This window comes from Megalops cyprinoides, chromosome 18 (genome assembly GCF_013368585.1).
Source record: "Megalops cyprinoides isolate fMegCyp1 chromosome 18, fMegCyp1.pri, whole genome shotgun sequence".
Classification (NCBI taxonomy): Eukaryota; Metazoa; Chordata; class Actinopteri; order Elopiformes; family Megalopidae; genus Megalops; species Megalops cyprinoides.
The window spans coordinates 11,898,125-11,908,494 of record NC_050600.1 but is presented as its reverse complement, the minus strand read 5'-3'; the positions used below and the strand labels follow the sequence as shown (position 1 = coordinate 11,908,494).

At 38.4% G+C, this 10,370-nt stretch overlaps 1 protein-coding gene across 9 annotated transcripts in view; it reads left to right on the top strand.

The window, feature by feature from the left end:
* Positions 1-9,518: 9,518 nt before the first annotated feature.
* The window catches only part of LOC118792930 (multiple PDZ domain protein-like), a 44,790-nt gene continuing 43,938 nt past the window's right edge, over positions 9,519-10,370 (top strand). For all 9 annotated transcript variants that reach the window (XM_036550793.1, XM_036550791.1, XM_036550795.1 and 6 more), the window contains exon 1: positions 9,519-9,666. The gene's annotated coding sequence lies outside the window, so the exon portion shown is untranslated. The remainder of the gene's footprint in view (positions 9,667-10,370) is intronic.

Sequence of the window (10,370 nt, the reverse complement as noted above, 5' to 3'; positions counted from 1 at the left end):
CAGATCACAAATAATACTTTTTATTGGACAAAACATAAGAGTTTTTTCCCCACTTGTAAGTAATCTTTTGGATAAAATCTACACCAACAGTTTTTTGCATTTTGGACATTCAACAGAAGCGTCTGAAACTATACAGAGGGATTAAAAGGCTTCCTGTTTCCTTAGGGTGTAAACACAGCATAAATTCATTAGTAGTATGCACTATCAAGGTCAGAGAGCTCTCCACATATTTCAAACAAATGGGCATTGATCCTCACAAATGGTGAGATGTTTATAAAATAATTCAGAAAGAATCTAACACTAGTCACTGCAGTATCCATTTTTAAGAAATGGCACAGTAGCAACCCTGCCAGGAAGAGGACACACTTGAATCTTGTGTTCACAAGCTGTGAGATCAGTGATCTGGGAGATAACAGTACAGCCAAAGTCAATGGTAGGAAATTTCCACAGCAAAGTGCCATCTTCCAGATGCAAAGAATCCAGAAGTACCATTCAAAATCACTTGTATGACTGTGGCATTCATGGTTGGACGTCAAGGAAGAGGCCTCTTTTTCAGCCAAACCACAACAAACAACCTGAATTTGGCAACCCACACCTGAATGACAGTTGGAAGCACTGTAAGTCTTTTTTTGTTTTGTTTTGTTTTGTTTTGTTTTCATTAGATGAGATACAAATCAATCTTTTTCGACCTGCTCATTAGGGTTATGTTTGATGTAAAAATAGATGAAGCTTACAGTACGCTGAGAAAAAAAATCGTGTTCCTGAAATATGGGTGGGTGGTTTATTATGCTTTGGAGATTGAAAGTCCTATGCCTCCTGGCTTACTCTGGCACATTTTTGTTAACATGAAAAGTGAAATGTAGATTAATACGTTCTGTCCCTGTTAAATAAATTGATTAAATAAATGAATAAATAAATTGGAGGGGGTGATGAACTCCAGCAAGTACCAGAATATTTGAACCAAAAGGTTGCTTCCCGCTGCCAAAAACTCAAGCTTGGCCAAAAATGGCCACTATAGCATAACAACAACTCAAAGCATTCATCCAAATCTACAAAGAAATGGTAAATCAGACACAAAATCATCGTTTGCAACTGGTTATCTCAGTATCTGGACCAAAATCCAATCTAACGTTTGTGGTTCAAACTAATGAAATTGACCTGAATAACCCAGAGCAAATCTGCCTGGATGACAGGTCAAAAACCACTCTTCAGAGGAACCAAAACTTCCTCAAATACTACAGAAAGCATCTCGAACAGATAGATTGATAGAAAAGGACATGGTGATGCAGGGACAGGAGAGATTCACTCCTAATTGTATGCAGACAAACATAAAACCAGCAGAGTGATCTATTCTTGTAATTATATTTCCTTATGTTCCTGTGAATTAGTATTGCCTTCAGAGACTCAACGCAAAAAAAAAAAAAAGTTTTGTTTTTTATGATTATATATTTACAAAGACTATGTTATTTGATTATTTTATGCTTGGATTTCATTTTTAGGCAATGGCTCCAAAATCTGTCTGTGTTATTCATAAATGACATTTTATAAAGTTATTTGCAGCAGAGCTGAGGATGTTACTTGCAGAAAACAATGAGAGAAGGGAATCTTCAATTCATCATACTGCTTGGAACACCAGTGAAGGCAAGAAAAAAACAATAAGACACAAATCTTTAATTTGCTTTGGCTTTTAGTCACAAAATGCTACTTTTCTTAAAAGAACAATAGCACTTCACCAGAATGTGGTCCAGCAGAATTACAAATAGCCACACTTTCAAATCTCATGCATTGTACAGTGGTGAAACTTCATCCATAACCCCTTATGTGCATTTAATTTTCTTAATAAAAGTTACTTTACCTTGATTACAGTGCATAACCATTCATTGTTTATAGCATACATTTAATTGATCTTCTTTGAAGATGGACTACAATTTTCATGTTCTTTCCTCAGAAAGGTAGCATAACTTCAACATTATCTGCATGCTTCGCGTAATGTTAAAAATGTTTGTATTTTTATTTTTTTGATATCATGAAGATACCATACCCATATATTGTTTGAACCATGTGGGATGCTCTACAGATATGTCAAGGTTTGCCTATGACACCAGTCATTTTTGATCTGAGGTCATCCATTGCAAATTGTGTTCCTCTGTATTTGACATGGGAATATTAACTCTAGCTGCTACAAACTGTTGTATTACACAAGTGAGGCGCTAAATTCATCTTGAAGAAAGGACATAAATAAATGGCACAGTTCGAAAGCTGCCTCTCTTGAGCCAAATTGGTGATTTCCTTATCCAGATATCCCTGCATTTTCCTTATGTGGGAGGAGAGGGACATCTGACACAAAGGTGTGGTAATACTGTTTTTATGTCAGTGTAATGCAGCAATTTACATATGACAGCCAGCAGCAAGCACACAGCAGGAGTTTCTTAGGGTTCCCTGGTGCCCAGGGTGTCATCAGTTGCACTCACATGAACTTATATGCATTCGTAGTATCACAGAAGTGAGTCATTGGTGGTTAATTCCAATTCCATTCATATGCAGGTGAAATGGAATGCAAGCTGCAGGATGACAAGTGCATTCACTAATTATCCAGGGTCTCCAGCCTTTCAGGGACATGCCTTCCTTGGAATGGTGGCTGTTAGGGGATAATGGCCACTCATTGAAGTCATGGCTGATAACGCCATACATCATGTCTATGACCGCAATACAGCATACTTTCTACTGTAACCTAACTAGGGCTCACTCAGTGATGAAGGGAGTGCTTAAGCTGCATTTCAGATCTTTGGACGGGTCAGGCGGAACATTATATTACAGCCCTCAGTTAGTGGATTCTTTGTGTCATGAAACATTTTACACAATATTGCCATAAATAATGGATGTCACTTTGACCTCCCAGAGGATGCATTAGAGGACTGTAGGGAGCATGAGGCTCAGCTTGCATGTGCCAATGGCAGAACACCGTAGGACACAACAATGAGCATGAGACATGAGGGACCGGTTAGCTGCACAGCTCCTCCTCTCTTGTCTTACTCGCAGGTGGAAGGAGGCAGCCACAGTATGTTGGGGAGGCCAAATGGAGACGGTCATCAGCTGGGCAGTCCAGTCTGGAGAGAGTTGCCAAGGTGAGTGGTGACTTGGGGGAGTAAAGGTAGAATTTGACAGCTGATCTGATACCTTAGCCAGTCTCTCCACACTTTGGGACATGGTTCTTTGCAGGAGATATGTCTGACTGTCAATCATGTGAATCCAGTTGTTGAAGGTGTCATCTTTGCACCTTAGGGCCACCAGCTCTCTCTGCAGCTGGTAGAAACCAGCTTGCTGGAATGTCATCATTGCATGGCCAAATCCGATTCTGTCTGGCCCTTCTGACTCTTGGAGATAATGGTGGTGTTGTCATGGGTGATGGTGCCTTGGTGCTGGTGGTCTTCCTGGGTCACCCTCTACCTCTCCCTCTTCTGCAGGATCGGACCTGGGATTCTCGACTTATGCAGCTACAGTGGATGCATGCATGCACACACACATACACACACAAGCACAGAGATGTTTGTAACTTATATTTAATAAATGTCAACTTACAAAGATCTTAATCAGTTCCATCATTTCAGTGTTGCCAATGTAATTCTTTCATGCAATGGCTGTAATCCATGAATGTAGTATTTTATTTTTTACAGCCACTGCAGTGTTTTATGAATTGGGTGAATCTAAGCATATATTCATTATGCATATAGTCACACACATACACACACATTAACTGAAAGGCTAACCTCTATTCCCCAAATCCTTTCATGCGCTTTCTGGCTGCCAAATCCTCCAACAGCATGAATGTCTGGCTGGTGGATGGACCTCCTCTTGTTGCTCTTCCGTCTGGTCCGCTGTCTGCCAATTTTTGTTTGCCCCTTCAGCTGACATCACTGAAGCACTTTCTGCACATTGCAGTAGTTGTGTAAGGGACAGACAGAGGCATTCACATTGACTGCCTCCTCCTTCCATGCCATTTTCCTGGTGTTGAGGTAAGGTGGCCTGTTGCCAGTGCCATATATGACACTGTGCTGTGCGTGGACCTCTCTTACGAGCAACTCTGTTTCCTCTTTTGTGAACCCAGCTTGGTGAATCTACTGAAATGGTGTCTGGCCCATTTTGAAATTAGTGAATTGATCTGATTATCGGCAGATAAAAGAAAATGTATGAGCTCTGTTTATTGAATTAAGGTCACTGATTATCCATAGGGTCCTGTTGTCCTCAGATATTTTCAAATGAGACCACAAGTGTTTACTTTCAAAGAAGACAAAAATGTTTTACCTAAAAATAGAAAAGAAGCTTCATTCAATTACCAGTTTTTATTACAATAATTTCAGCCGTATTCATGGTGCCATATGACCGTGTTGCCGTTTAAGTGTTTAAGATTTATAGCTATAAATATTGCTCAGGATGTTTTGGATGAGGGCAGCTGCTATACAGCTATGAATAATGCAAAGGTGGAATGATGGACATGACGCTTTCAGTAATGGTGCAGCTGTCCTGTGGTAACATGCAACACCAGTGATGTAAGCAAGGAAGAAATGAGTAGCAACTGTTAATGTAAATGTTTGATTTTACATTACATTTTAACTCTTTTTAAAAATAGTAAAGCTCAGGCCATGGCACAATTTCACCCATGAAACAATGAAAACACTGCTTTCACCATGGTATATTGAAGAACTCATTCTCTCCAAACGTTCACATTGATATCTTGTACATTATGATTTTCAATAACAAGTGGCCCACAAAACAAATAGTCCTAGGTAGCATAATGCTAAAATACTATTCAGTGAAAATTAATGGGTATATTACAGTATTCAATTTGAATACAGGCAATGAGGAGAGTGCTTGGAGATGAGGCTTTTCAAGGGAATTATCTTCTTAACCATTCTGGGTTGGAAATATGAATGTAGATGTCAAAATTTAAATTGTTTGAAAAGTTAATTGTTGCAAATGTTTTGGAAAGCAGGAGGACAAGCACTGCAGAAATAGACATTATTGAACATAAAAAAATAATCAGGTAACTACCATGCAAGGTAACTAAAGTCTGAAGACACATGAATCTCTGCAGCATTTAAAACAGTTCATCCTTGTACAGACTGGAACCAGTATAGTATAGTAGGATAGTATTGATCTGATAAATACCAGTAACCTACAGGAATTGTTGAATAATTCAAATGCATTCAGAAAACTGCAAAGGAATCATGAATGCCTAGAGAGCCATATTCAGCTTTTGATAAATTTTTAATGGGAATATTGAATGAAATTTTCCTTTCTATTTTACATTTAAATAAAGAGGTTTGAAAATTAATTTTTTATGCTTTCAGATGGGTATTATAAGCAACAGTCAAACTGTGATTCTTTGGTTGTCTTATCTGTGCTTCTATCTTAGTCTTCCAATGCAAGCTATATTTGAAAGTGTGCATTATGAGTTAAAAATGTGTGAATCAATGCTGTCAAAGCAAGCTGGATGTTATGTTTGCAGTACCCAAAGTGATCTGGAGTGTCAGTGGTGAGCAGAAAATAAAGCCATACTTCATTATTATGCCACTATGTTCAGGAGCACCTGATTGACGGAATATTTGAAAACCATGTGAAAGAGATGTGGTACTTGTAATGCAACACTCAATACCTTGGAAATAATGATGCAATTATCTCAAAAGTACAAAATAACTTTATTTGAATAACTATGAATAAAGTTCTTGCTAAAATGGTGTTGACAATTTCTATTCAATTTCACTGAATATTTCTACCACAGCTCACAGATAAGCAACAATTCCCCCATATCACCATAGTCCCTGCAAAGAAACACTTTCTCTTCAAATTTGGTAAATATGTTAATATAATTTAAAACTTCAAATAGTCTGGACTAGGTGACAATTACAATGAAGTAGCCAAATATGGTAAGTAAGTAAGTATAATAAGTAATAAGTAATAAGTATTTCTTTGAGTTGCCAAAGACCTGAAGTAAAAACAACAGCAAATATGTAAAATGTGGACGTCCATGCCTCAAATCATTTAATAGATCATGCAGGCAAACAGAGATAGATTGAATAGCATGTGAATACTATCTGGATTTCCCCAGTGTTTATCCAGCCTTCCCATTTATCATGAGGCAAATCTGGCAATGCTGTCCGCACAGTTGACTGGAGGTAAGATAGATCTGGAAAGGAATCTTTAACTGTTAATTCCCCCTTGTACACAAAGGTGGAGAGACATTATAGATATTAGCATAATGCAAATGTAGGCATATTGATTTTGTGTCATATTGCTTCTTTCCTCTGACACTTTCAAAGACAAAGACAGGCAATGGCACATCAACAAACAATGTAAGTATTAAACAATGAGTCAGAGGATTCATTTATACTAGCTCGTTTTATGATGCACCTCAGCATGCCTTTGCTTTTTGTGGTTTTCATTATTTTCCAGCTCTGAGCATGGTCGTTCACATGGCCAGCCTGGACCAGAAAGAAGTGTTATTTGTTGTTGTTTTTGTGTCAATTTTTTGAATCAGCAATAAGGAAGTATCTTCACACACTGCCAAAAAACAATCAATACAAACAAAAATACTTTGCATTTTGTGTAATTGTGTTTCTGACAGAAACATTAGCTACAAAACAACACAGTGTAATGAATGAAGTTTTACTCACCGTGTAAGAATGCAAACAGCTTCTTAATAGCTGCAATCAGTGGAGGTGTTGATTAAGTCATCCATTATGTGTGCTGCTTGGTTTATAGATGGAAACCTGAACTGCAAATGCAAGGTGCTATTTCATTCTAAAAAGGGGCTGTGTGCATTCTCATGTGATTGGGGAATGGTCATTCATTAAAGTATTGGTGTACTACAGATAACAATTTATCTCATAGTACGCCCTCAGTTTCTTCAAATGAGCACATTTACACAAAGTTTCAAACAAAGTTACTGCTGAATGACACCTGAATGCTAAATACGTGACATTCCTTCCAACTTACCTAGAATTAAGTACCATTTGGATATGGCTGCAGTGATGAATAAAAACAAAGCAGCATAATTATTTATTTCTCATTCCATTTTCATGTTTTGATCATTTTCAAGTTAGCTTCCAAGCAGACAAATGTAAATGACGAAGACACAAAAAATTAAGTTTCCCAGCACAACACTGTGACATGATATTGGCATAAACAGTGTGAGGGACAGTCAACTTCTAGCACTACCAGAACAGATCTGGAGTCATGCTCTGAGCCAAAACAGTATGGGGTCAGGTATATCTTATTGCCTTAAGAATACTGAATTATTTAAGAAAGTTGGATAAGGTAGAGTTGAGTGAAGATAAGGATAGTAAGGCCTGTTGCACATCTCAGGTCTCTCATCTAAGCTCTAGCAGACCAGGATCATGCAAAATACAAGACATTATATTGTACTTCATGAGATTTACACCTTACTTAAGCATGAAATTCTTTGCTAATGCAATATAATTCCTCACTCCCTGAAATGGCATCATTATATACACAATGGCTCATGAGCTGCCAACTACCAGACATCTGTTAAGTGTCTAATTGTCACAATGAAACTTCTGTCTGGGAGTATATTTCTGTCTGATCAATGTCAACTTCTACCATTCATGTCATGTCTATACAATATGAACCTAAGCAGAAAAAAACCTAGATTACTTGCCAGAGGGGGATGGGCACCTCCTGCCTCCTTCCAACATCACAGATATCTGAAGTAACTTAGTAACTTATCTAGTGCTGTGGGAAGGCTGTAGCACTATCATATATGGTTCAAGCTGGTCTTCAGTAGTGTTTTTTTTTTTTCTTTTTTTTTACAGTCTTATTTGACCAGCTCAATGGCATTTTACAGATGTTCCATGATTATCGTTCATTCAGAGTAAATTAAGTCTCACAAGATGGGATCGGTTGGGGCTGGTTGGTACAGCAGTCTGTAATTGTGGTGGGTTTAAGCCCTGACATGTTCAGAAGAGTTAGACACAGTCTTCTTGTTAAATGGCATCATCATTTTAGATACAGTTTAAAATGTCATGTCAAAGATTGATAGGATAGATTTTTTCATTGAGGTGAAGTCTCTTGCAGTCTTAAAAGCTAGTAAATGTCACCTGCGTTCCACTGTGATAAATGGTGTCTGTTGTTTGCTATTTCAAACCAGAATCACCGTTTAATGAACACAAAGGGAGTGAGCTTCTGCAGGCAGGCAACTGATATATTTAACTTTGAGTAACAGGTCAGTGTCTTATCATATAATCACATTTAAATGCCTGCCACATCTCTGTCTGGAACAGATCACTTCCTGTAATCCCATAAATCAGATCACTCAAAGAATGTCTGAGCAATTTTTTGAGTACTTCATTTCCTTTTGAAAGTCTGCATTATGAATTCCTGAACTATTAGTACATACATACACTACATCCATGTGTTATATTGTATTAAATAAGACCTTGTGCTGCTGCAATGGCTTTGAAAGGGGCATGAGTATATGTGTTTACATGTGATGTGAGGACAGAGAGAGAAATAGACAGACAAAGAGACACAGAAACAGAAAATAGTCATCCATATGGGACATGTCTGAACTGCCACAATGCCATCAAGTGGAGGAAAAGAAAATTCATCTGATGAATGTATGTAGTTTAATAAGACAATGTAAATAAAACATTGGAAAGAGGCTGTTAGTCCAGGTTAGCCAGATTAGCTCCTGATAGTATCAGACTGATGGAACCATACTGCCTGTCACCTCCAGGATTGGGGCTGAAGTGGTCGCTTACCATTCCATAAACTTATGATTTCCACAACATGTACAGAAAGTTAGGGTTAACAAAAGGACCATGTTCTGCTGTTTAAATGTCTATTCTCACAATCACTGAAAAATCAGATCATTCAAAACCAAGAACAAAAACTAAGAGGAAGCTCAGAAAGCTGTATCACAAGGCAGCAGGCCTATTACTTTTCAAGATTTGGAATGTGATGTAGCTCTGGAATGAGCATCTTTAAATTCACACAAGTCACAGGTACAACAATAATTTGTTTAAATTTCATATTTTAGTTGTGATCTAGATTCTAGACAAACACACACACATACAAAGTATAATATATCACATTTCCTTCAGATGGAAATACAAAAAAGTTGCATGAAAATATTATGTGAACCAATGCTTTGGAATATAACTCATTAGGTTGTGTGCGGTAGCGTCGTGATGTCATTGATTGTAACTTTCTCATTTTGATATCAGTACCTTTAATGGCAGACCTATTTATTTCTTTTTTCTTGAGATAGTATAATCAAGGCATATGATGCTACAAAATTAATTCCACCAATATCCTTCTCAGTATGCTTGTCTAAGACTGCAGTGTTGTATTTCTAGATATAGATACTTAAGGAGATAATTCATTCCTTTGTGAAGTACCTCCCAGGCCCAGTTGTCATGGTATCCACCAAGCGGCGCCTGTGACCTCCTGCGAAACCTGCGCTGGTTACAGTGACCAGCGCAGGCGGTCGTTGTTTCAACTCTCGGTGCCGCTATTGCAGAAAATGTCCATAGCGGATCGTATTACACTGCGCTCCATCTTTAAGCCACTTCATGCGCCGTTAGCTGCCGGAGGATACAACAGGACAGGATACGTCCTCAGAGGCGTAAGGAAATAGGCAACGCCTAGGTAAGTTTCTCTGAAACTTCTTTATTCATTTTCGTCCGTTTTGCATGTGCTGGCGGGACACCCGCATTACACACTTTTTTCGACATTTGCCTTTCAGAATCGACATTTGCTGGCAACAATGCAGCTTAAGTAGACAAGGCGCAGTCGCTTCTTACTGTGGATTTAAAATTCCGGGTAATGGATTTGCGCTTATTTCTGCATTTATTTTAGATTAACCAAGGCCTTTTCGGACGCTGTCGCACGTTTTGGCCTAAATGTGCTCATGAAACAATAGTTAGATTCTTTGTCTTCGCCAGTGAACTGCGTAGAAAGCCTGTTGATTCAGCTCTCTGTAAGGGAAGACGGAGGAGGAGGGGGAGTTGAGAAAATCGGATTGCATTCCACGCCTGCTGTCGTCTCCGAATGGATATTCTCTTGGTAGATCGACAAGGCCAAGTGTGACAGGGCAAACAAACAAAAAATAAATTCAGTCATTTGTTAGTGATGTGTCCATGTCGTGTGTTGTTCATAAACTTGAGAGATTAGCTCGACTGCTCTGTCGGCTGAGTACATGCGTTCCCCTTGTGCTGTGCTGAGATAACTCACGGTACGTATGCAGTGTATTTACAGTCGGAATATTTTGCGATTTGATAGAATGCATAATACTGTACCCTAAACTTATAAGGTGTTGTCCGAGCACAAAATACTACAAGGGCAATCAGTAT